Here is a 27,111-nt window from a genome sequence, read left to right on the forward strand (position 1 = left end):
GATGGTCTCGATCTCCTGACCTTGTGATCTGCCTGGCCTCAACCTCCCAAAGTGCTGGGATTATAGGCGTGAGCCACCATGCCTGACCATGTTGGGTTTTTTTTAAACCTCCTTTTTATTCTGGGTTAGATCATTCCCTGGCTGTCTTTATCCTAGCATCAGTCAGTCCTGCTGTCACTACAGCCCCCTGTGAGGTCAGGTATTTTCGTCACAATCAAGTGGATCTTTATTTTTTATCTGACATTTACAATTCTGCCAGTTCTGATTCTTAAATTCTCTTTGCCTTGAATTCCAGGATCCATCTCTGATGTTCAGTGAAGATGACCAGAACAGTCTGCTAGAGCAGTACCATCTGGGTCTGGATCAAAAACATAGAAAATACGTAGTTGGAGAGCTCATCTGGAATTTTGCTGATTTCATGACTAACCAGTGTAAGTGGCAGTTTGGCTCATGGGATAATATACCTGTCCTCATTTTTTCAGGTTGCCTTGCCCTTTCTGGATATTTTGGTTGTAAGAATATTGGAAAGAAAGTGAAGAAACTGGTTTAATCTATGTAGGTCATGCTGAGGATTTCCTAGGTAAAGGAAGTTGTGCTTAGGAAGTAGGAAAGCAGTCAGGCCCCCGCTTCCCAAATACAGTCAAAAAGCAAACAGGAGAGTCTCCTACAGTGAGGTGGACATGGCTTGCTTGCCTTTTTCTTGTCTATTTCATAGCCAAGGAGGAAGGAAAAACTGGACCTCATTATGGATTTACTTTTGGGATACACTGATTATTCCAGAGGAAGGTACAAAGTCTGAGAAGCTTAAGGTATTTCAGTGTGTTTTATATTACTCACTTGCAAAAAGCAGGCTCATCAAACACAGGTGAGTTTCAATGTATCTTGAATATGGCAGCATTTAAAAGTCTTCAGACCGGGCATGGTGACTCATGCCTGTAATCCCAGCACTTTGGGAGGCCAAGGTGGGAGGATCCCTTGAAGCCAGGAGTTTGAAACCAGCCTGTTAAGCAGAGCAAGACCCCATCTCTACAAAAAAATAAGCACATTAGCTGGGTGTGGTGGTGTGTTCCTGTAGTTCCAGCTGCTTGGGAGGCTGAGGCAGGCGGATCACCTGAGCACAGGAGTCGGGGGCTGCACTGAGCTGTGATTGCACCACTGCACTTGAACCTGGGTGACAGAGCGACACCTGTCTTAAAAAAAAAAAAATGTGTCTTCAAAGACCAGAAGATCTGTGCTGTCACATTGGGTGACTGAGGGGCTGCAAAGTTTGCAATGAATGTTTCCCATTTCTTCTTAGTTTATGGACTTACCATCCTTGGCAGTTTGGTGGGTTGGAGAAGGATATGGTGATGGCGGGAGTTACAATACATTACTTGTAGGGGAAGACAGGCTTTTGAAAGGTTAACGCTTAAAAGTGAGAATGGAAAAGGGATGAGTGAATGAACAAGATGAGGTGAGAGGGAAGACGTAAAGGGAAAAGGAGAACGAGAAGCTCTTCTCTGCATGGCACCTGGGATGAATGGTTTCTGGGGACATCCCTGATGGCAGTTTTGTGGAGAGGCGCAAAGATTTATGTGGTAAGAAATGAGCTGTAGGCCCAGCGCAGTGGCTGACAGCTGTAATCCCAGCTACTCGGGGGGCTAAAGCATGTGAATCGCTTGAACCCAGGAGGTGGAGGTTGCAGTGAGGGAAGATCATGCCATTGTACTCCAGCCTGGGCAACAAGAGTGAAACTCCATTTCAAGGAAAAAACAAAAAACAAAAAACCAGGGGGCTGGGTGCAGTGGCTTATGCCTGTAATCCCAGCACTATGGGAGGTGGAGGTGGACAGATCATGAGGTCAGGAGTTTGAGACCAGCCTAGCCAACATGGTGAAACCCCGTCTCTACTAAAAGGACAAAAATTGACTGGGCATGGTGGCGGACGCTGGTAATCCCAGATACTTGGGAGGCTTGAACCCAGGAGGTGGAGGTTGCAGTGAGCCGAGATCGCACCACTGCACTCCAGCTTGGGCAACAGAGGGAGACTCTATATCAAGAAAAATAAAATTAAGTGAAGAAGGAGGAGGAAGAAGAGGAAGAAAAAGAAGAAGAAATAGCTAGATGTGGTGGCTCAGGCCTGTAATCCCAGCAATTTGGGAGGCGGAGAAGGAGCAGGAGGAGGAAAGGAGGAAAAGCAAATAGCCAGGTGAGTCGTGGTGGCTGGTGCCTGTGAGGAGGAGGAGGAGGAGGAGGAGGAGGAAAAAGAAATGGAGGAGGAGGAGAAAGAAACAAACAGCCAGGCCTTGTGTAGTGGCTCATGCCTGTGAGAAGGAGGAGGAAAAAGAAATGTAGGAGGGGGAGGAGGAAAAAGAAATGAAAGAGGGGGAGGAGGAGGATAAAGAAACAGAGGAGGAGGAGTTGGAGGAGGAGGAGGTGGAGGAAGAGGAGGAGTTGGAGGAGGAGGAGGAGTTGGAGAAGGAGGAGGAGTTGGAGGAGGAGGAGGAATTGGAGGAGGAGGAGGTGGTGGGATTACAGGTGTGAGCCACTGCATCTGGCTGGAAATCACATCTCATCATAAGATCTGGAGGGCACATACTCGAACCACATTAGCCTTTAAGGGAAATTTTGGGCACCTGGCTATTCCTGAGAAGTAAATTAGCAACTTGATAAGAAGAAGGTAGTAATTGGCTGGGTGCAGTGGCTCACACCTGTAATCCCAGCACTTTGGGAGGTCAAGACAGATAGATCAACTGAGGTCAGGAGTTCAAGATCAGCCCGGCTAACATGGTGAAACCCCATGTGTACTGAAAATACAAAAATTAGCTGGATGTGATAACGGATGCCTGTTATCCCAGCTACTTAGGAGGCTGACACAGGAGGATTGCTTGAACCCAGGAGGTGGACGGTGCAGTGGGCTTAGATTGGACCACTGCTCTCCAGCCTGGGAGACAGAGTGAGACTCCGTCTCAAAAAAAAAAGAAAAGAAAAAGAAAAAGGTAATAAGAGCTCAGAACAATAGCCATCCAAGTTGGTTACAGCCATAAGATATCTGATCCCCTATAGAAAGTAAAGATGACATCTTGACAAATGTCTCTAAGTTGTTTTCGGAAGCGCAGATCTCCACCGGATGAAAAATGGTGACAGCTTTCCCTTCGACCTCAGATAAGGGTGAACCGAGGACTGAACTCTGACTGGCGTTCTTTGTTCCAAATTTCTTCCTGAGGGGCCTGGAGGGAATCACACTCACAGGCAGAAACTTAACACCCCTTCTGCTGACCCCAAGGTTTTAGATAAAGCTTTGCTTTCTTAGCCAACTGTAAACTGAAGAAATACTTGAATTGGCCAGGCGTGGTGGCTCATGCCTGTAATTCCAGGACTTTGGGAGGCCGAGGTGGGTGGATCACCTGAGGTCAGGAGTTTGAGGCCAGCCTGGTTAACATAGTGAAACCCTGTCTTTGTTAAAAATACAAAAACTAGCTGGGTGTGGTGGTGAGCATCTGTAATCCAGCTACTCAGGAGGCTGAGGCAGGAGAATCACTTGAACCAGGGAGGTGGAGGTTGCAGTGAGCTGAGATCGGGCCATTGCCCTCCAGTCTGGGTGACAGGGTGAGACTCAAAAAAAAAAAAAAAAAGAAAAAGAAAAAGGAAGGCATCTTTTCTGGCACCCTTTAGTCTTATTCTTTTCTTTTTTTTTTTTGTTTGAGATGGGGTCTCGCTCTGTCACCTAGGCTGGAGTGCAGTGGCACAATCTTGGCTCACTGCAACCTCTGCTTCCCGGGGTTCATCAATGCTCCTGCCTCAGCCTCTCCTGTACCTGGGATGATAGGTGTGTGCCACCCCGCCTGGGTAATTTTTTTTTTGTTTTTTTGTATTTCTTGTAGAAACAGTGGTCTCATTATGTTGTCCAGGCTGGTCACAAACTCCTGGGCTCAAGTCATCCTCCTGCCTCCCCCTCCCAAAGTTCTGGGATTACAGGTGTGAGCCACTAAGCCCATCCTGAATTACTGATTTATACATACTGTATAAACTTTTGCATCCTACTTTTTCTTTCTTTTGTTAAATGTGGCCTAAAGCTGCCTCATAAACAGTGAACTATATCCTAATTTAAGCATGTAAGCATTTCACTAAAGGAATATACAAGTAAAATTTTAAAGAAATAAAATAAGAAAAAAAGCACAAACATTTGGGAAAAAGCCTTTAGGCCTTGTCAGTTTCTACAATGTATTTATTTTCACTATGCTGGGGACTCCATTTCCAGTATTAAGGTCCATTCTCAGAAGGTGGATTTGGCGAGCATGAGAAAAGGGGTGGGGGAGTAATCGTACAAACAACTGTGTCCAGTCCAGGTTCCTAGGACCAGAGGGACCCCTCTGTATGGCAGAGGCACCCGACAGCCATAATTGATGTGTACCCTCAGAATGACTTTACGGTCAAAGAAGAAAGTCCGTTCGGAGCCCCAAGCTAAGGAATCAGGAGTGACAAGATCCTGAAAGGATGCCAACCTGTGAAACTCTGAGTCAAGAGGTCAAGCTGGGCACTTGGTTTCTCAGGTCGACCGCTTGGCCCTCTTCCAAGTTGTACTTTCCTTCTTTCCTTTACTTCCTATTCTAAAGTTTTTTTAGTAACCATTTTTTAAATACTATCTCACTCTATACCCAGGCTGGAGTGCAGTGGCTCAATCTCAGCTCACTACAACCTCCACCTCCCAGGTTGAAGAGATTCTCCTGCCTCAGCCTCCCAAGTAGCTGGGATTACAGGCACTCACCATCACGTCCAGCTAATTTTTGTATTTTTAGTAGAGACATGGTTTCACCATGTTGGCCAGGCTGGTCTCCAACTCCTGATCTCAGGTGATCCACTGGGCTCAGCCTCCCAAAGAACTGGGATTACAGGCATGAGCCACCACGCCTGTTCCTGGCCTGCTTTTTAATAAAATTTTACTCCTGCTCTGCAACTTATCTCTATCTGGTTTCTACTTTATGACCCTCGGTTAAATTCTTTCTTCTGAGGAGGCAAGAATTGAGGTTGTTTCAGTTGTGTATGGATTCACCACCAGGAACTCGGATACCTTCCACCGGTAACAGGTCGAGGATGCTAGGTGAAAATGTTATGGAAGCTGCTTGCTTTTTACAAATGTAGTGGTTCTCATGTCCAGCCACAGCCACTGCACCTGTGTGAAAGTCCCCTTAATAAACCTATGTCTCTTTTACTGTCTCCAGATCTCTTCCTCTACCCTTCCACACGGTGCCTTCCCTACTGGAGTAAAGTGGGGTCCAGCAGGGCACCCTCTCCCTGCAATTTTTTTTTTTTTTTGAGATAGATTCTTGCTCTGTCACCCAGGTTGGACTGCAGTGGTGTGACCTCGGCTCACTGCAACCTTCGCCTCCTGGGTTCAAGTGATTCTTCAGCTTCAGCCTCCTGAGTAGCTGGGATTACAGGCGCCTGCTATCATGCCTGGCTCCTCCTTTTTTTTTTTTTTTTTTTTTCTTTTTTTAGTATTTTCAGTAGAGAGGGGGCTTCGCTGTGTTGGCCAGGCTGGTCTCGAACTACTGGCCTCAGGTGATCCGACCACCTCAGCCCCCCCAAAGTGCTGGGATTACAGGCCTGACCCACTGCACCTGGCCTCTCTCCCTGTATCTTCAAAGCCAAGAAGGAACTTCTGTCCCCTTGGTTAGGGTCAGGGTCCCAGAGATCCAAGGTCAAGGCTACAGCCGCCTCCCAAGGACATGCATCCCTGCAAGAGGCTGCATCCAGCAGTCATGGAAGAGGCTCCGCTGGGGCCTGCTCCAATTCCTGCTGGGGAAAGCAAGTGGAGGTGCCCCTTGAAGAAACAGTAAGGCCACCAATCTCGGGGGTTCTGTCCTGACCTGCGGCCCTGGATCATCCAGCCTCTGCTGGGATGGCAGCAGACGACGCCCTTCTTGGCTGGAGCTGAGGGTGGGGGTCCCGCTTCCCCAAAGGCCTAGCCCTGGATTCCAGCCACAGGTTCTACTGAGCAGCGCCTGGCACTGCCCCGCCCCTCCAGGCCTGGCACTCGCCCTCAACAAACATGGCGCCCAAGGCCTCACGCGCGCCATGCCGCACGCGCCTCAGGCGACAAGCCCGCAGGGCTTCCCCTGCGCCGCTCTCATCCCCTCAGACTGGCTGACAAGAGGAGGAGCGGGAAGTATGACCTGGCTGGTGGCGGTGTCCTGGGCGGCTCTCCGGCGGCTGTTGTGTGGCTGCCCGCAGGCGCTGCTGGGCGGGATGCTGTACATCCGGCAGAGCGCATCGCGGGAGCGCAAGGAGCTGGACGGCCTCTGAAGCTTCCAAGCCGACTTCTCCAACAACCGACTCCCGGGCTTCTAGGAGCAGAGGTAGGCGCGACCGTTGCGAGAGGCCCCCGGAAGCCTGGCGTTGGGAATGGCCTAAGCCCCGGCGCCCTGCGGCCTCCTTCACCTGAGTGCCCGGGAGCTGGGGGCCCGGAGGAGGTTAAAGGTCAATGGGCTTGGGGGCGCGGGGTTGGAGGACTGGGGTACTGGGGTGACTAGGGGGACCCAGGAGGGCCAGGGCGGAGGAGGCGGGAGGAGGAGGAAGCGCTCCTGTCCAGCCGCCTCCGGAGGCGAAGGCTGAGCCCGGGCAGTCTCCTAATATTTATTTTTAATTTTTGAAATGTTTTTGAGACTGTGTTTGGTCCTGCCGCCCAGGTTGCAGCGGAGTGGCACAATCCTAACTTCTGAGCTCAAGCGATTCTCCCGCCCCAGCCTTGCAACTTAGCTGGGGCCGCCATGCCTAATTAAAAAAAAAAAAAAAAAAAAAAAAACAAAGAAAAGAAACTTGGTCGGGCTTGGTGGCTCACACCTGTAATCCCAGCACCTTGGGAGGCTGAGGCGGGCGGATTACCGGAGGCCAGGAGTTCAAGACCACCCCGGCCAACGTGGTGAAACCCCGTCCCTACTAAAAACACAAAAATTAGCCGGGCGTGGCGATGAGCACCTGTAATCCCAGCTACTTGGGAGGCAGAGGCAGGAGAATTGTTTGAACCAGGGAGTCGGAGGTTGCAGTGAGCCGAGATCAAGCCACTGCACTCCAGCCTGTGCGACAGACTGAAACTCTGTCTCAAAACAAAAACCAACTTTTTCGTTTTGTTTTGTTTTTTAAGATACAGGGTCTCACTATGTTATCCAGGCTGATCTCGAACTACTGGCCTCAGGCCATCTTCCCACGTTGGCTTCCCAAAGCACTGATTATAGGCATGAGCCACCAGACACTCGTCAGGCCGGAGCAGCAGGCGCTGCACAGAGCTGGGCCCAGAGATCGCCAGCAGGGGACAGTTTAGACATTCTGATGTTGGCTCTGCTGAGGGGGGAAGGTACGTTGGTTTTCAGGGTTCAGATAGAGGACAGACTGTGACATCAGGCCAAAGACGCCACCCCTGTTGCCCTCCTGACTTGGATGTGGTCAGCAAAGAAGTGGGATCCGGTGAGGTCTGGGCCGCGTTTGCCTGATCTACATCCTCTTTTTCTTTTTCTTTTTTTTTGAGACAGAGTCTCGCCGTGTCACCCAGGCTGGAGTGCGATGGCATGATCTTGGCTCACTGCAGCCTCCGCCTTCTGGGTTCAAGCGATTCTCCTGCCTCAGCCTCCTGAGTAGCTGGGACTACAGGCGCCGCCACCACCCCCAGCTAATTTTTGTATTTTTAGTAGAGATGGGGTTTCACCATATTGGCCAGGCTGGTCTCGAACTTCTGACCCCAGTGGCCCAGGTGCACAAACTGCCCTGGCAGTTGACCTGTCATCAGCAAGTTATCTGTCTTTTCTGCCAGGAGTCCTCACCATGTGTCAGGGCTTGTGCTAGGCCTGGGGGCACAGCTGTGCAGCACTGTTTTCCCGGATCCCTTTGTGGGCCTAGGAGCTGAGCCCGGCCCTTCTCTTCGCAGTCGGGCCCCACCTTGGACATACCAGTTTCCATTTTCAATGACATCAGCCAGGACTGGCGGCTGCAGCATTTTGTCAGCTGGATGTGGTATGAACGGGAGGTGCCCCTGCTGAAGCGATGGATCCGGGACCTGCACATAAGAGTGGTGCTGAGGATTGGCAGTGCCCACTTCTATGCCATTGTGGTCAATGTGGCCAGGAGCAGGCAGGGCAGGTGTGTGGGCACAGCTGCTGAACAGCATGGGACCCTCAGATTCCACCCACAGCCTGTCTCCTGGGGTGGGACAGTGGGGGGCCTTACCCTGCCCTGGGGGCTGTGCCCTGTGTAGGTGGATAGGTGGCCTGATCTACCCCACTGGGATGTCCTTTTTCCCGTCTGGCTGGCAGGCCCTTGAGCCCCATGCTGCGGGTTATGTGAGGGCGTGCCCCATAGCAGAGCCCCTCCTCATGCCCCGACCTGCCACCCCCTTCTCATATCTCCCTATGTCTGCAGTGGGTGATTGGTGTCCACAAGCTAGAGCATGAAAGGGGCTACCTCCCCTTCGAGGCTGACAGCAGCAGTCTATTCCGGGTGGGGCCCCTGCCCTCCCGCCTCTGCGTCATCAACTGTCGCCATCAACAACACGCTCGCCCCCCACCCTGCCACCAGGGACCATCCGTACACGACTGACAACTCCAAGTGAGTACCATCCTGCCTCCACTGCGCGCACCCACCTTCCCGCCCCACCCTGTGGTCTTCCTGCCAGGGACAGGGTGGCCTACACAGAGAGGAGGCCCTGATCTGGGGAGGCAAGTGACCTGAGGGCAAAAGACCCATGGCAAGGGCCCAGCGAACCACAGTCCTCCTGCCCTAGGTATCCCAAGGGTTACTTTGTTCAGAACACAGACTTTGACTTCTTCAACTATGCGGGACTACAGCGGTCTGTGCTTCTGTACACGACACCAACTACCTACATCGATGACATCACCATCACCACCGGTGTGGAGTGAGACAGTGATGACGGCTTCTGGTAGGATCCTCCCTCAGCGGGGCCCCGGGTGACTCTGTTTGTTCCCTGTTTGGAAAGCTCTCCCAGGAAAAAGGTTCATCCAGCATCTCTGAACCTTCACAGGTTCCCATCCACCTACGAAGCTAAAATCCAGGCTGTCTGAGCGGGCACGGGCTCCTGAGATCACTCATGTGGTTGATCTCGCTTGGAGAAGAGGGGTCTGGCCTAACATGACATAGCTCAGGGTGGCAGCCCTGTCCCTTCCCCACGGTGCTGCTCTCACTCTAGCTCCCCTTGATATACATCGTGCTCAAGGAACAGGCAGCTTCAGGGGGCCGGGTGCGGTGGCTCACGCCTGTCATCCCAGCTCTTTGTAAGGAGGACTTGGTAGGAGGATCACTTCAGGCCAAGAGTTCAAGACCAGGCTGGGCAACATAGCAAGACCATCAGCACAAAAAATTTAAAAATTCTCCAGTCATGGTGATGTGTGCTGGTAGTCCCAGCTACTGAGGCAGGAGAATCAGTTGAGCCTGGGAGGTCAAGGGTGCAGTGAGCTGTCACCGCGTCACTGCACTCTGGTCTGGGCAACAGAGGGAGACCCTGTCTTTTTTGTTTGTATTTGTTTTTGAGCTGGAGTCTCACTCTGTAGGAGCCCAGACTGGAGGGCACTGGTGCACTCTTGGGCTCACTGCAACCTCCACCTCCCAAGTTCAAGTGATTCTCCTCCCTCAGCCTCCCTAGTAGCAGGGATTACAGGCACCTTCCACCATGTCCAGCCAATTTTTGTGGTTTTTGTTTAGTAGAGACGGGGTTTCACCATGTAGGTCTGGGTTGGTCTTGAACTCCTGACCTCAGATGACTCACCTGCCTTGGCCTCCCAAAGTGCAAGGATTACAGGTGTGAGCTACCGTGCATGACTGGGATACCTTGTTTTTAAGGAAAAAAAAATATTTATTTATTTATTTATTTTTAATATATCTTTTTCCTTTTGTGAGATGAGGCCTTACGCTGTCAACCAGGCTGGATGGCAGTGGTACAATGATTGACAGCTGTTGTGGGGCCGCAGTTGTCAGTTTCAAAGAATTTAGGCTGGGTGTGGTGGCTAATGCCTGTCATCCCAGCACTTTGGGAGGCCATGGTGAGCGGATCGCTTGAGCTCAAAGATTAGAGACCAGCCTGGGCAACATAGTGAGACCCTGTTTCAAAAAGAATAAATAATTAAAATAAATAAAAAATTTAAATAAGAAACACACAGGAAAGGTGATGCAGCATAGAGCAATTTATTGTAAAGGGAAAAATATTTTGCAAGTGAAGTGCAGAATAGCCTGGGCACAGTGGCTGACACCTGTAATCCCAGCACTTTGGGAGGCTGAGGTGGGTGGATGACCTGAGGCCAGGAGTTCTAGACCAGCCTGGCCAATGTGGTGAAACCCCATCTCACACTGTCTCCAAAAAAAAAAAAAAAAAAAGACAGTGAGTGGTAGTACACACATGTAATCCCAGCTACTAGGGAAGCTGAGGCAGGAGAATTGTTTGAACCCAGGAGGCAGAGGTTGCAGTGAGCCAAGATTGCCCCACTGCACTCCAGCCTGGGGAGCAGAGGGAGGCTCCCTCTCAAAAAAAAAAAAAATAATAATTAGCTGGGCGTGGTGGCAGGTGCCTGTAATCCCAGCAACTCGGGAGGCTGAGGCAGGAGAATAGCTTGAACTTGGTGGTCGGAGGTTGCAGTGAGCTGAGATGGAGTCACTGCACTCCAGCAATCCTGAGGAGACTTAAGAACTAAACATAGTATGGTCTGCTGGATGAGATCTTGGAACAGGAAAAGGACATTATGGGAAATAGTAAAGAAATCTGAATCAAGATGAACCTTAGTTAGTAATAATGTATCAGTATTGGTTTACTGGGGCCGGGAATGGTGGCTCACATCCTAGCACTTTGGGAGGCTAAGGCGGGAAGATCTTGAGGTCAGGAGTGTGAGACTAGCCTGGGCAACATAGTGAGACTACATCTCTCTAAATTTTTTTTTTCTTTTAGTTAGTCAGCATGGTGGTATGCACTTACAGTCCCAGCTGCTAGGGGGGCTGAGGAGGGAGAATTGCTTGAGCCCAAGAGTTTGAGGCTGCAGTGAGGTGTGACTGTGCCACTGTGTTCCAGCCTGGTCAACAGGGCAAGACCCCTTATCTCCAAAACTTTTTTCATTACAAAAAAAATTTTTTTTTAGATGGGATTTCGCTCTTGTTGCCCAGGCTGGAGTGCAATGGCGAGATCTCGGCTCACTGCAACCTCTGCCTCCCAGGTTCAAGCAATTCTTCCACCTCAGCCTCCCAAGTAGCTGGGATTACAGGCATGCGCCACCACGCGCGGCTGATTTTTGTATTTTTAGTAGAGACGGGGTTTCACCATGTTGGCCAGACTGGTCTTGAACTCCTGACTTCAAGCAGTTCACCTGCCTTAGCCTCCCAAAGTGCTGGGACTACGGTTGTGAGCCACTGCAGCCGGACTATTTTTTAAATGCTTTTTAGAACCAAAGTCTTGTTATGCTGCTCAGGCTAGATTCTAACTCCTGTGCTCAAGCAATTCTCCTGCCTCAACCTCCTGAGCAGCTGAGACTACAGCTTGTGGCACCACAAGCCAAAAAGTTTGTTTCTTTTTTTAGAAAAGAGAGGGCTTAGGACTTCCTGGAGCACAGACTTCAAATAGCAGCCGAGTCCACAATTGTGCTCCCTTCCCTCTGGATCTTTCTTCCTGAGTGCCTGTGAAAAGCAAGCTTTGGCCCTGCCTGGGTGGTGATTGTCGTTCCTGACGGCCAGTCCTGCGAGCTCTGGGCTTGCTTAGCCAACCCCACAAATGCAGAAGCCAAGCTTTTACGAATATATCTATCTATCTAGATGTATGTCTGTATATAGCTTTTTTGTTTGTTTGTTTGTTTGTTAGAGATGGAGTCTAGCTTTGTCACCCAGGCTGGAGTGCAGTGGCGTGATCTCGGCTCACTGCAACTGCTGCTTCCCGGGTTCAAGCAATTCTCCTGCCTCAGCCTCCCGATTTGCTGGAACTACAGGTATGCACCACCATGCCTGGCTAATTTTTGTATTTTTATTAGAGACAGAGTTTCATCATGTTGGCCAGGCTGGTCTCAAACTCCTGACCTCAGGTGATCTGCCTGCCTCGGCCTCCCAAAGTGCTGGGATTACAGGTGTGAGCCACTGTGCCTGGCTAGAAGCCATCCGTTTCTATATCTATGCAGATGTGTGTCACTATATGTTTATGTATATCTGAATGTGTGTATCTTTCCTACTGGTTCTGCTTCTCTGGTTTGAACCCTAACACAACTAGTTTTTTTTGTTTTGTGTTGTTTTGTTTTGAGCTGGCATCTTGCTCTGTCACCCAGGCTGGAGTGCAGCAGTTTGATCTCTGTTCATTGCAACCTCCACCTCCTGGGCACAATAGTATTTTATAATCTGTTAGGAATTCAAATGTTTTTCAAAAGATCAAACTACATATTTAAATACATTTCAAATACAAACTTTGAAAATCATACTATGAAACATTAAGTAAGATTCTACATTATTAGGCCAGGGACGGTGGTTTCGGCCTCTAATCCCAGCACTTTGGGAAGCCAAGGCGGGCAGATTGCTTGAGCTCAGGAATTTGACACCCCCCGGGCAACATAGCAAGACCCTGTCTCCACAAAAATAGAAAAATTAGCTGGACATGGTGGTGCATGGCTGTGGTCCCAGCTGTTTGGGAGGCTGAGGTGGGAGGATCACATGAGCCCAGGAATTTGAGGCTGCATGGAAGCATGATTGAGCCATTGCACTCCATCCTGGGTGACAGAGTGAGACCCTGTCCCACCCCCCAAAAAAAGTTAATATCATTATATAATTGTACTCTAAATTATTAGCAAAATGAAAGAAAATTAAGTATTATTTAAAAATAGGCAAGGTACAGTGGCTCATGCCTATAATCCCAGCACTCTGGGAGGGCAAAGCAGGTGGATTACTTGAGGTCAGGAGTTCGATACCAGCCTGGCCAACATGGTGGAATCCCATTTCTACTAAAATTGCAAAAGTTTGCCTGGTGTGGTGGCACCTGCCTGTAATCCCAGCTACTCAGAAGGCTGAGGCTGGAGAATCGCTTGAACCCGGGAGGTGAATATTGCAGTGAGCTGAGATGGAGCCACTGCACTCCATCCAGGGTGAAGGAGCAAGACTCTGTCTCAAAAATAAATAAATAAATAAATAGCTAAACAGTTGGTTCAAATGGACATAAAGATGGAAATAACAGACACTAGGAACTCCACATGTGGGGAGGGAAGGAGGGGAAAGGGTTGAAAAACTAGTCATTGGGTACTATGGTCAGTGTTTGGGTGATGAGTTCAATAGAAGCCCAAGCCTTAGCATTTTGCAGTGTACTCATGGAACACACCTGCACATGTGCCCCATGAATCTAAAGTTTAATACAATAAAAATAATGAACTTAGTGCAATAGACAATTACAGAAGTTTAATCATAAAACACTTAAAATAGCACTTTTTTTTTTTTTTTTTTTTTGAGGCAGTCTCATTCTGTCACCCAGGCTGGAGTGCAGTGGTGAGATCTCAGTTCACTGCAACCTCCATCTCCTGAACTCAAGCAATTCTCGTGCCTCAGCCTCCCCAGTAACTGGGATTACAGGTGCACACCCTCTGCCTCCTGGGTTTAAGCGATTCTCTTGCCTCATCCTCCCGAGTAGCTGGGATTAGAGGCACCGGCCACCATGCCCGGCTAATTTTTGTATGTTTAGTGGAGACGGGGTTTCATGATGTTGGCCAGGCTGGTCTTGAACTCCTGACCTCAGGTGATCCACCAGCCTCGGCCTTCCAAAGTGCTGGGATTACAAGCATTAGTCATCGTGCCTGGCCAAGTATTTTTCTTTAAGTCCTTCATCTTTAAATAATCCCATTTCATTTTGATAACTTTGAGATTATCTGACAGAATTCTTGGGGGAAAAGTTAGGACTGTAATCTTTTTATTGACAGCAAGCAGTGTGTTTTGCTCCAAAAAAATCGTTCTGCTTTCTTTTGATCTTTTGGTATCATCATGTATGAATGGGGATTTTTTTTTTTTTTTTTTTTTGAGACAGGGTCTCACTCTGTTGCCCAGGCTGGAGTGCAGTGACGTGATCGTGGCTCACTGCAACCTCCACCTCCTGGGTTCAAGTGATCCTCATGGCTCAGCTTCCTGAGTAGCTGGGATTACAGGTGCACACCAAAACACCAAGCAAATTTTTGTATTTTTAGTAGAGATGGGGTTTCAGCATGTTTGCTGGGCTGGTTTCAAACTCCTGACCGCAAGTGATCTGCCTGTCTTGGCCTCCCAAAGTGTTGGGATTATAGGTGTGAACCATCGCGCCCAACCTAGATGGAGATTTTAATCGATTCCCCAAATCAGTTTCAATTCTGTCATGCTCATTATCTGCTTCTTCAAAAAGTCTTTGAACCAGAGTTAAGAATATATTATTGCATCAGTAGCCGGGCGCGGTGGCTCACGTATGTAATCCCAGCACTTTGCAAGGCCAAGGCAGGTGGATCACCTGTCAGGAGTTCGAAACCAGCCCGGCCAACATGGCAAAAATCCGTCTCTACTAAAAATACAAAAGTTAGCTGGACGTGGTGGCAGATGCCTGTCATCCCAGCCACTCGGAAGCTGAGGCACAAGAATCGCTTGAACCCAGGAGACAGAGGTTGCAGTGAGCCAAGACTGTGCCACTGCACTCCTGCCTGGGCGACAGAGGGAGACTCCACTCCATCTTATGTGAACTAGAGGATTGGGGGAATTGCTGAGAAAAAAGGACAAATCTCAAAGAAACAGAGACATGACAAGAGAAGAGAGTGGTGTTTGAGTCTCTGACTCCATATTGTTCTTAAGGCCAATGAGGTCTGAGAGAGAGTCAGAACTATCTTGTTTATGAATTCCATGAGATAGTCCATAAATCTGTCTTTAGGCTTAAGCTAGTTTGAGTTGGGTTTCTGTCACTTGCAACAAGAGTCCTGACTACTGCAGTTGAGTAGAGTTAAAAGGTATAGCCTCAATAGGTGAGCTAGCTCTGGCTTTAAACGGCTTCCAGTTTGAATTACACTCCATTCCCTCTGGTGCCCCTAGAAAGAGCCCTCTCTAACACAGACCAGCAGCTGGCAGACATGCTTTAGTTTTTTTTCTTTGCAGGAATTTTGCTGCCTTGATTTGGGACAGATTATCAGCCTCGCCAGCATGTTGTTTTGACTTTGAAAAAATGCCCATTGTGACCAACGTGAGATGATATCTCATTGTGTTTGGGAGTTGCATTGCGCTGAGGTTGCACATTTTTTCGTGTTGGTTGATCACTTGAACGTCATCTTTTTTTTTTTTAATTTTTATTTTTTGAGACAGTGTCTCACTCTGTTGCCCAGACTGGAGTGCAGTGGTGCAATCTTGGCTCACTGCAGCCTGCACTTCTTGGGTTCAAGCAATACTCCTGCCTCAGCCTCTGAAAGTGCTGGGATTGCAGGCATGAGCCACCATGCTCAGCCTGTTCCCTTACATTTCTTTACAAAAATTTACCCTGTGGTAAAGGTGTACTACCAGAGGGTAGAATGAGACACTTTGGTCCATGCATACATTGTGTAATGATGAAATCAGGGTATTTAGCATCTGTCTTTCCTCATAGAGTGAGGTGAAGACATTCAGAATCCTGTTTTCTAGCTTTCTTGAAAAGTACACTCTGATAATGTTAGACCTAGTCACCCTGCTGCTGTGGAAAAGAACTACAGGTTTCATTCCTCTCATGGGAATATGTAACTTTATACCTGTTTCCAATCTCTGACCATGCCCCACCTTTGAACCCCAACCCATTTAGAAAGTTATGCTTACTAGTTCTAGGAAATAAAGTTTTGTAGATTCCTCCTGAGTGAGACAATGCGATGTTTATCTTTCTCTGCATAGTTTATTTCTTTTTTCTTTTTTCCTTTTTTTTTTTTTTTTTTGATACAGTGTCTGGCTATGGTTGCTCAAGCTGGAGTGTAGGGGTGCGATCTCAGCTCACTCCCACCTCAGCTTCCCGAGTAGCTGGGACTTTTGAGAAATATCTCTTCAGGTTCATTGCCCAACTTTGGCCAGGTGACTTGGCCTTGCATGTTTTGCTTCTTAGTAGCATTAGTTTCTCGTGCATACCATGTAACAACCTCTTTCAGATAAATGATTCCTCATCATGCCCTCCCTATATGAAGAATGCCTTCTCATTGTTGATTGGTTCATTGCTCCCTTTACCATGCCGTAGTTCTCGAGTTTTCTTTTTCACGTGTTGAGTTTTCCTTTTGTTAGCAGCGATTTTGGGTCAGGCCAGAAAGAAAAATCACAATTTTGATACATTTCATTGATTTTGAATGTATTTTCCATGTATTTCCTGTTTTTTCTTTTTGCAACCTATGAGCATAGATGAAGTTGCCCTGAGCTTCCACTCACTCTGTGTTTTCCTGTAGAAGTTTTATGCTTTTGGGTCTTGTGTTTAGGTTTTCATTTATTTCAAGTTGGTATTTGTGTATTGTGTAACATAAGGGTCCTATTTCATTCTTTTTCATGTGGATATCCAGTATTTTCAGATTCATTAATTGAACAGACCTCCCACTCCTCATTTTGTCTTCCAGGCATTCTCTTGAAAAAACAGCGTGTTGACTCCATACAGATGTACGTTTAGGTTCTGTTATGTCTGCATGGTTTCATTGTTAGGCCACTGCCATAGTCTTTGGATGAGTAGATCTTTTCCATGTAATTTGAAATTGAACAGTGTGAGACCTCCAAAAAAGTTTATATTTCCTAGGATTGCTTTGCATATTCAGAGTCTATGGTAGTTCCATGTGAACTTTTAGCTGTGTATAGTTACATTTCATGACAAGTTTGGTTCATACTGCATGTCCAGAATTAGGGGTGCAATGGGGACATTACAGCACTTGTGTACCTTGCATAAGGATTAAGGATAAGCTCAAGGAGGTTTCCATGTTTTGTGTGTGGGTTTCCAGTTTTCTCAAAGTCATTTACAGAACAGACTAGCTGTTTCCCATTTTGTGTGGGTTTTTTGTTTGTTTGTTTGTTTGTTTTGATACAGAGTGTTGCTTTTTTGCCCAGGCTAGAGTGAAGTGGTGTGATCTTTGCTCACTGCAACCTCTGCCTCCCAGATCCAAGCGATTCTCCTGCCTCAGCCCCCAAGTAGCTGGGATTACAGTCACATGCCACCATGCTGGCTAATTTTTCTATTTTTATTATCACCATGTTAGGCTGATCCCAAACTCCTGACATCAAGTGGTTCGCCAGCCGTTACCTCCCAAAATGTTGGGATTACAGACGTGAGCCACCGCGCCTGGCCTTTTGAGAAATCTGTTGACTGTAAGTACATTCAGATTTGTCTGTTGGCTACCCAATACTGTCCAATGATAAATGTTTCTATTTTTATGCCAGTTCCTTGCTGCCTCGGTAAGTATAGCTTTTTGATGTAATTTGACATCGCGGAGCGTGAGGCAATCAAGTGATTTTCTCTTTCTGGGAAGTGCTTTGGATTTTCAGGGTCTTCCCTGGTTCTCTGTGAATTTTACCATTGTCCATTTATAGTTTTAAAATTGAGTTTGTCATACATGTCCAAAATTAGGGGGTACAGTGGGATTTTGTTTACTTGCATACTTTGAGGAATGATGAAGTCAGGGTGTTTTGCATATCTATTCCCATGTCTAGTTTTTATTTGTTTGTTGTGTGAACCTTCAGTGTTCCTCTCCTTTCTACCTCTATTGAAAGAGATCCTACCGTATTGTTACTTGTAGTCACCCTCCTGTGGAGTAGATCACCAGCATTAATTCCTCCCCTGGAAGTGCAACTTGGTACCCATTACCAATGCCAGCCCATGCCCTCTCCTCCCCCCAGCATGTGATAACCACTATTGTACTTTCACTTTCCATTAGATAATTCTTTTTTAGTCTCCTCATGGGTCAGATGATGCAGTGTTTTTGTTTCCCTGCCTGGCTGATTCCACTGAGTGTAATGTCTTCCAGGTTTATCCGTGTTGCCACAAAAGACATTATGTCATCAATCTTTGTTGATGGGGCGTATTTCGTTGTGTCCAGATACTGAAGTTCCTTCATCCCTTCATCAGTTGATGGATAGGTAGGTTGATTGCATACCTTAGCTATTGTGTATAGTGCTTCGGTCAACCTGGGAAGGCAGCTATGGCTTTCATGCAGTGATTTCACTGTCCCTAAGTATATACCCACTGCTGGAATTGCCAGATGAAATGGTAGTTTCCTTTTTGATTGTTTGGGAAGCTCCAAGAGGTTTTCATAGTGTCTGTAATAACAGTGATTTCTCCCAACAGTGTGAGAGTAGCTGTGTGTGCAACTTCCTCCAGGGAATTTGTTTGAAATAATTGGTTTCTTTTATTTGTTCAAATTAGGGTGAGTGTGTATCTGAGTGTGGTTTTCATTTACAGTTTAGAGATGATTAGTAATGTTGAGAATCGCCCTTTTCACATGTTAGTGAATTGTGCATTGTCTTTTTAGTGATGTCTGTTCAGGATTGTGTCCCAGTTTTGGTTGGGTTAGTTGGTTTTGTGTGTTTTGCTCCTCAGTGGTGTGGTAGTTTCAGATGCATGATTCCTTATAATGTCCTTTCTATCTGAAGAATGCCTTCTGAGTGTTGGTTGGTGCATTGCTTTCTTTAATGTGCAGAACTTCTTCAGGATTTTTTGTGTTTTTGTTTCTTGATTATTTTAGTTGTGATTTTTTTATTTTTGTTTTTCCTTTTTTTTTTTTTTTTGAGACGGAGTCTTGCTGTGTTGCCCAGGCTAGAGTGTGGTGTCATGATCTTGGCTCACTGCAACCTCCGCTTCCCGGGTTCGATTGATTCTCTTGCCTCAGCCTCCCAAGTAGCTGGGACTACAGGTGTGCGCCACCACTCCTGGCTAATTTTTGTATTTTTAGTAGAGACAGGGTTTCACCATGTTGGCCAGTCTAGTCTCGAATTCCTGACCTCAGGTGATCCACCTGCCTCGGCCTCCCAATGTCCTGGATTTACAGATGTGAGCCAGCATGACTGGCTAGCAGTGATTGTTTTTGTAAGGTAAAGTCAATAACAAAAACTAGAAAATTTGACTTATGTTGTTGGAAGTGGTTTTTTTTCTGTTTTTCTTTTTTTTTTTTCCTATTGTTTGCTTTTACATCCTGTGAGCTTAGATTCGGGTTTTCCTAAACTTAAGCTCACTCTGTGTTTTCCTGTAGCAGTTTTATGCTTTTAGGTCTTGTGTTTAGGGTTTAATGTATTTTGAGTTTATATTTGTGTATTATATAACATCAAGGTCTTATGTCTTGTTTCATTCTTTTGTATGTGGCTATCCAGTCGTTTCAGACTGCTCAGTTGAACAGACTACTGACTCCTCATCTCATCTTTTTTCCGCTTTGGGATGTAGTCCCACTCATGCTGTCGTCCACACTGGAGTGCAGTGGCGAGATCTCAGCTCTCTGCAACATCTGCCTCCTTGCTTCGAGCGATTCTCCTGCCTCATCTTCCCAAGTGGCTGGGATTGCTGGTGTGCGCCACCACACCTGACTCAGTCTCTGAAAGCACTAGGAGTACAGGTGCCATAGCACCCAGCCTCATTGCATCTTCTAGGCATTCTTTAAAAAAAATGTGTTGACTGCATACAGGTGTGCGTTTAGGTTCTCTTATGTCCCTAGGTTCATGGATTCATTTTTTTGCCAGTACTGTAGTCTTTGGATGAGTGGAGGTTTTTTGTTTTTGTTTTTGTTTTTGTTTTTTTGTTTTTTTGAGACGGAGTCTTACTCTGCCGCCCAGGCTGGAGTGCAGTGGCCGGATCTCAGCTCACTGCAAGCTCCGCCTCCTGGGTTTACGCCGTTCTCCTGCCTCAGCCTCCCGAGTAGCTGGGACTACAGGCGCCCACCACCTCGCCCGGCTAGTTTTTTGTATTTTTTAGTAGAGACGGGGTTTCACTGTGTTAGCCAGGATGGTCTCGATCTCCTGACCTCGTGATCCGCCCGTCTCGGCCTCCCAAAGTGCTGGGATTACAGGCTTGAGCCACCGCGCCCGGCCCAAGTGGAGGTTTTACATGTAATTTGAAATTGGGGAGTGTGCGGCCTCCCATTGAGTTTGTATTCCCTGGGATTGCTTTCCATATTCAGGTTCTTTGGGTCTTTAGTGGTTCCATGTGAATTTTTAGCCGCGTATTGTTAACATTTCATAAAACATTTGTTTTATACTTCATGTCCAGAATTAGGGGTGCATTGGGACATTGTGATACTTGTTTGTATACCTTGAGTATGGATAAAATCAGGGAGTTTCCCATGCTTGTGAACACGTGTAGGTTTGATATCTTCGATGTGTGAACATTCAAAATCCTCCTTAGTAGCTATTTTGAAAACAGCACGACCATATTGTTAAGTATCATCACCCTGCTTTGGAGTGGAATACCAGAATGTATTCCTCTCCTGTAACTCTCTGTGTACCTATTGCCAGTCCTTGATGTCCTCTCCTCCCCCTAGCCTGTGGTGACCACTGCTGTATTTTCACCTTCAGTGAGTTAAATTTTTCAGCTCCCACATGAGTGAGAACATGCAGGCTTGGTCTTTGTCTGCCTTTCTGATTTGATTGAACAGAATATCTCCAGGTTCAGCCATATTGCTGGAAATGGTAGGATTCCATGAACTTTGATGGTGCAAAAGTATTCCATTGTGTCTGTATACTAGAGATTCTTCATCCCTTCATCTGTGTATAGACAGGTCGGCTGATTTCTTATCTTGGCTTTTGGGCATAGGGCTGAATTCCACCTGGGATGACAGATAATCTCTTCCATGTCCTGATCGTGCACTCTGTGTATATAGCTAGGAATAAAATTGCTGGAGACAATGGTAGTTGTAGTTTTACAATTTCAAGGAACATCTAAGTGGTTTCTTCTAGTGTGCATACTAGTTTACCATTTCCCACCAAATGTGGAGACAAGTTCCTCCTCTGGAAATCCACACCTTGATTGTTTTGTGTTTTAATATGTTTCAATTTTTTTTTTATGGCATCCATTGAATGTAGAGTGAGATGAAATCTTGAGTGTGTTTTTGATTTTTGTGTGTGTATGATAAGTGATACTTGCTAGGTTATTGTGAATTTGTTTTTAATTTGTTATGTAGCCCTGGGCGGAGGACCTGAAGACATGAGGTTGATGCACAGGTCAAAGAGAAGATTCTCACCATCGCTGATTCACACAAAAGTGTGAGAAAACCACACTCGGATTTCATCTCACTCCAGTTAAAATGAATGCTACCAACATTTGATGGCAGTTTTATTTCTATAGAGTATACACACACACACACACCCCCAACCCAAGGGTGCAAGGGACATTTTGACATATGTTTGTGTAGCATCATGATCAAATCATCGTATCTGGCATCTGTGTGACCTTCCATCATTATTATTTCTCTGTGGAGAGGATATTCAGAACCATATTTTCCAGCTGATTTTGAAAAAATTTACTAGATTCTGTTGACCCTAATCACCTAGTCACCCTGTTGTGCAATAGAACACCAGAATGGATTCTGTGTATCTGAGCATCACTCTGTACCTGTTACCAATCCCTGCCCAGGCTCCCTGCTCTCCCCAGCCTCCAGTAACCCCTATTGGAAGTTGTGCTTCAAGGAGACAAGGTTTTTTGGATTCCACATGCCTGATGTCATGCAGCGTGGGTCTCTCCCTAGCAGACTCGTTTCATTTCACCTAATTGTCTTCCAGGTTTCTCCAAGTGGTTGCAGATGACATGATTTCCTGAAGTATTAGAGCTGATGTGTGTTTCATTGTGTATATATACTGTGGTTCTTTTATCCCTTCATGTGTGGATAGACAGGTAGGTTGATTCCACATCTCGGCTATTGTGACTAGTGCTTCAGGACACATGAAAAGGCAGATAACACAGGGTTTTTGTTTTCTCTAAACATGTACCCAGTGGTGGGATTGTCAGCTGGAGTGGCAGTTGTACTTTTTTTTTTAAAGACGGAGTCTTGCTCTTGTCTCCCAGGCTGGAGTGCAGTGGGGCAATTTCGGCTCAATGCAAACTTCACCTCCTGCATTCAAGTGATTCTCCCACCTCAGCCTCCCAAGTGGCTGAGAATACAGGCACCTGCCACCACGCCTAGCTAATTTTTGTATTTTTAGTAGAGATGGGATTTCACCATGTTAATGAGGCTGGTCTCGAACTCCTGACCTCAGGTGATCCACCTGTCTCAGCCTCCCAAAGTGCTGAGATTACAGGTGTGAGCCACTGCACCCGGCCTACCTTTTACTTTTTTAAGGAACTTCCAAAATTTTTTTGTAGTTTATATAGTAATTTTCATTCCATGAAGAGTGTAGAGGATTTTTTTTTTTTTCTTGCAAGTCAGCACTGAGCATTGCCTTCAACAATTTTGATTTTTGTGTTTTGTAATACTCGTTCTAGGTGGAGTTAGATGGTAACCGAGTATGGTTTTGATTCACATTTTTGTGAGGATTAGTGATATTGAGGAACTGTCACCTGTGGGTCAGTTTCCTGCTTTCTTTTCACTCAGGTCTATTTAGATCCTTTTACCTTGGATATTTTTTGTTGTTTTTGTTGTTTTTCACTTAGTCATATCAGTTTATTGTACGTGTTAGATAACAACCTCTTTCAGGGTTAGGATTTTTTATAGTTTCTCCCAGTCTTTAGCATGCTTTTTTAAATTTGTTTCATTGTTTTCTTTTCCCTGTAGAAGTTGCAAAATGTCCCTAGTCTCATATGGTTATAGTTTTGTATGTGAGCAGTGATTTTTGTGTTCAACACCCGACTTCCACTAAACACAAAAACATGTGTGCATGTGCGTGCACATGCATGCACACATGCACACACACACAGAACCAAGCCTTGCGTTGTCTCTGGGTGTAGTTTCCCTACTTTTTTTTTTTCAGTGTTATGATGCTTTTTTACCTTTTGCAGCCTGTTTGCATAGATACTGGGTTTCCTAAAATATATACCCACTCTATATTTTCTTATAGGACCTTTACAAATTCAAGATTGAGTTTAGGTCTTTAATTCATTTTGTGTTGATTTTGTGTATTGTGCATTGTAAGGGTTCTATTTCAGTGTTTTTCCTGTGGAGATTCAGTTTTCTCAAAATCAGTAATTGAACCAGACTCTCCCTTTCCCATTGTGTCTTTTTGGGGTTTTGAAAAATGTGTTCCCTACATATCATGTTGAATAGAGTATTTGGCTGCCTCTTTCTGTCACTTAGGTCCTCGTTCTGTGTTTGTGACAGTCATGGATTGTTTGGATAAGTAGATTGTTTTTTCATTTATTGTTTTCTTTGGTTCTAACCTTGGATTTTTTTTAATGCATTCTACTCTTATTATTATAGTTTAAAGGGTACATATGCAAGTTAGTTACATCTGTTGATTGCATCACGCTGAGACTTGGGGTCCCATTAACCCCGTAACCCAGGCAGTGAGCAGAGGGCCCACAGGTTGGGTCTTCAGCACACGCTCCCTCTCTCCTGTTTTTTTATTGTTGTGGTGGTCATTCCAGGTGTCTGTTGTTCTCTTCTTTATGTTTGAGTCCATTCAAAGTTTAGCTCCCGCTTACAAGTGAGAACATGTGGCGTTTGGTTTTCTATTTGGGCCTTAGTTCACTTATAACAATGGCCTGCAGTTTCCACCTTCTGGGCTCAGGTGATCCTCCCACCTCAGCCTCCAGATTAGATAGGACTACAGGTGCCCGCCACCACATCCAGCTAATTTTTGTATTATTGTAGAGATGGGATTTCATCATTTTGCTCAGGCTGGTCTTGAATTCTGAACTGAAGCGATCCACCTGCCTCGGCCTCCCAAAGTGCTAGAATTACAGATGTGAGTCACTGTGCCGGTCTCTCATCCACTGTTGATGGCTAGGTTGATTCCATGTCTTTGACATTGTGAATAACACTGCCATGAACATACAAGTGTCTGTGTCTTTTGGATAGAAGGGTTGATTTTCCTTTGGGTGGATGCACAGGAGTGGGCTTACTGGGTGAGATGGTAGTTCTGTTTTCAGCTCTTTGAGAAATCCCTGATCTGCTTTCAATGGTGTCTGTACTAGTTTTCATTCCCCCCAAGGCATACCAGTGTTTCCTTTCCTTGGCTGCCTCACCAGCGTGTGTTCTTTGTCTGTGTGGTCCTCACCATTGTGACCTGCGTGGGATGGCATCTCGTCGTGCTTTTGATTGGCAGCTCTCTGTTAATGAGTGAGCTTGAGCATGTTTTCCTATTTGTTAGTTGCTTGTACATCGACTTTTGAGAAGTGTGTGTTCACATCCCTGGCCTGTATATTAATGGGATATTCTTTTTCTGTTTATTCCTCTGGTTGACTTGTTGAAGGGCCTTGTAGATTCTGCATATTAGACCTTGGTCAGATGCACAGTTTGGGAACGTGTTCTCCCATTCTGTACGCTGTCTGTTTACTCTGTTGTAGTCTCTCTTGCTGTGCAGCAGCTCTTTCAGGTATTAGGTCTGACTTGCCAATTTTTGTTTTTGTTGCCGTTGCTCTTCAGGACTTAGCCATCTAAATGCTTTGCCAAAGCCTATGTGGAGAAGGGTATTTCACGAGTTTTCTGGTAAGATTTTAATAGTTTGAGTTTTTACATTGAAATCTTCCATTCATCTTGAGTTCCTCTTTGTGTGTGTTGGGAGTTAGGGGCCTAGTGTTATTCTGCACATGGCTAGCCGCTTATTTCAGCATCAGTGATTGAACAGGGTGTCCTTTTCCCTTTGCTTATTTTTGTGGATTCTGTGTTAGATCAGATGGTTTTCAGTGTGTGGTTTAACTTCTTGGTCCTCTCTTGTGTTCCACTGCTCTGTGTGGAAGTGGGTCCGTGGCTTTTCCATGAAATTTAAAATCTGACGTAGTCTGGATGTCTCAGGATTGCTGAGGATGAAACTCAGGGCACTTCATGGTCTCATATGAATATTAGCAGCGCCTGTTTCTATTTCTTTCAACAAATGTATTGCATAGTAAAGGATCAATACAACGAGAGGGTAGAGTGTGGCATTATGGCCCATGCGTACCTTGTGGAACAATGAAATCAGGGTACTTAGTGATTCTGTTACCTTTTCCCATTGTTTATTCCTTTATGCTGAGAACCTTCAGTATTCTATCAAGCTGCCTTGAAAGTGATGTGCCGATACTGTCAACCCTGGTCACCCTGCAGTGCAATAGAACAACAGAATTTTCTTCCTCTCATTTGTGTGTAACTTTGTACCCATTTACAATCCCTGCCCATTACCCCTGTTTTCCCCCAATCTCTGGAAACCAATATTGTGCTCGCCAGGTCTTTGAGATAGAGTTTCTCAGATTCTGCATGTGTGAGATGACTCAGGTTTGTTTCTCTCCCCCTTTGCTCATTTAATTTACCATCATGCCCTCCAGGTGCAACCGTGTGGTTCCCCACGATATGATGTCATTGTGGTTTTCTGTGTGAAGAGTATCCCGGTGTGTACATGTGGAGCAGCTTCTTTCTTCCTTCATCTGTGGATAAGCAGGTAGGTTGAGGCTTACACTGGCTCTTGGGAACAGTGCTGAAATCCACATGGGTGGGTAGGTCTGTCTTTGGTGTCCTGATTTCAATGGCTTTGAGTGTATTTCCAGTAGTAGAATTGCTGGTTGAAATGGTAATTGGAGTCTTTTAAGGCTTGGAGGAATCTCCAAGTGGTTTCTGTAGCGTGTGCACTAGTTTACCTTCTCACGAACTGTGCAGAAGACTGTCTCTCTCTGTCTCTCTCTCTCTCTGGAAACACACCAGCATTTGCCTTTCTTTCAATGATTTTGTCTTTTTTTGTAACACTCATTCCAATTAGAATGAGATGGTATCTAAGTGTGGTTTTGATTTACATTTTGCTGTGGTTAGAGATGTTTGCCAGGTTATCGTGAACTTGTTTCTATTTGATGTGTAAGACTGGGCAAAGGACCTGAAGACCTGAGAAGGATGCACAGGTAAAATATTCTGAATCAACATTACTGATCCTCACGAGAAGTCAATCAAAACCACACTCAGATATCATCTTACTCCAGTGAGAATGAATGTTACCAAAATGGGACAGAGTTTCATTGCCGTAGAGTATGCCTGTATAACCAGTGAGTGCAAGGGACAATTTGATCTGTGTAAACGTAGCATCATTATGAAGTTGCAGTGTCTGGCACCTCTGTGAGCTTGAGTTATGATTTCTCTGTGGAGACAATATTCACAACTGACCTCTGAAGCTATTTTGAAAATTGTGGTTTTCTGTTCTTGCCTTTTGTTCGTAATGGCCTGCAGCTCTGTCCAGGTTTCTGGTAAGGGCATGGATTTGTTTTTTATGGCTGTGTAGTGTTCCGTGGTGTGTATGTACCACATTTCCTTTCTCTGATCCACTGCTGATGGGCACCAAGGCTGATTCCGTGTCTTTACCATTGTGAGTAGTACTGCCATGAACATACGAGTGCGTGCATGTTTTGGATGGAAGGATTTTCCTTTGGGTAGATCCTCAGGAGTGGGGTTGCAGCGTTGGGTGGTAGTTCTCTTTTAGGTTCTTTGAGAAATGTCCACACTGCTCTCCAGGGGGTCTGAACTAGTTTGCATTTCCCCCAACAGTGGACCTGCATTTCTTTGCTCATCTGCCCCACCAGCCTCTGTTGTTGTGGACTGTGTGTCATAATTGCCATTCTGACCAGTGTGAGATGGTATCTCAGTATGTTTCTGATTTGCATTTCTCTGATGATCAGTGAGATCGAACATGTTTTCATGCTCATTGGTTACTGGTACACCTTCTTTTAAGTGTGTGTTCATGTCCCATGCCCATTTATAAGTTGGGTTTTTTTTCTGATTTTATTTGTTTAAGGTCTTTACGATAAATCCTGGATATTAGACGTTTTTCAGATGCGTAGTTGGGGAGTATGTTCCCTCATTCTATAGGCTGTGTGCTGACTCTGTTGGTTGTTTCTTGTTCTGTGCAGCAGCTCTTTTGAGTATTAGGTCCCACTTATCAGTAATTGTTTTTGTTGCCATTGCTTTTGGGGACTTGACATATAAATGCTTTGCCAAAGCCTCTGTTGAGAAGGGTATTTGCTAGATTCTCGTGCAGGATTTTTTCATTTCAGGTCTTGCATTTTTATGTATTTATGTATTTATTTAGAGACTGAGTCTCACTCTGTTGT

At 46.0% G+C, this 27,111-nt stretch overlaps 1 pseudogene across 1 annotated transcript in view; it reads left to right on the top strand.

Annotated features, from left to right (window-relative positions):
- Positions 1–6,107: 6,107 nt before the first annotated feature.
- The window catches only part of LOC100427985 (glutathione hydrolase 5 proenzyme-like), a 48,305-nt pseudogene continuing 27,301 nt past the window's right edge, over positions 6,108–27,111 (top strand). Inside the window, exons 1-7 of the transcript XR_013399471.1 lie at positions 6,108–6,337; positions 7,123–7,332; positions 7,900–8,111; positions 8,391–8,576; positions 8,752–8,907; positions 17,174–17,282; positions 25,348–25,460. The product of XR_013399471.1 is annotated as a glutathione hydrolase 5 proenzyme-like (transcript). The remainder of the gene's footprint in view (positions 6,338–7,122; positions 7,333–7,899; positions 8,112–8,390; positions 8,577–8,751; positions 8,908–17,173; positions 17,283–25,347; positions 25,461–27,111) is intronic.

The sequence above is a fragment of the Macaca mulatta genome, chromosome 10, assembly GCF_049350105.2.
Source record: "Macaca mulatta isolate MMU2019108-1 chromosome 10, T2T-MMU8v2.0, whole genome shotgun sequence".
NCBI classification, from domain to species: domain Eukaryota; kingdom Metazoa; phylum Chordata; class Mammalia; order Primates; family Cercopithecidae; genus Macaca; species Macaca mulatta.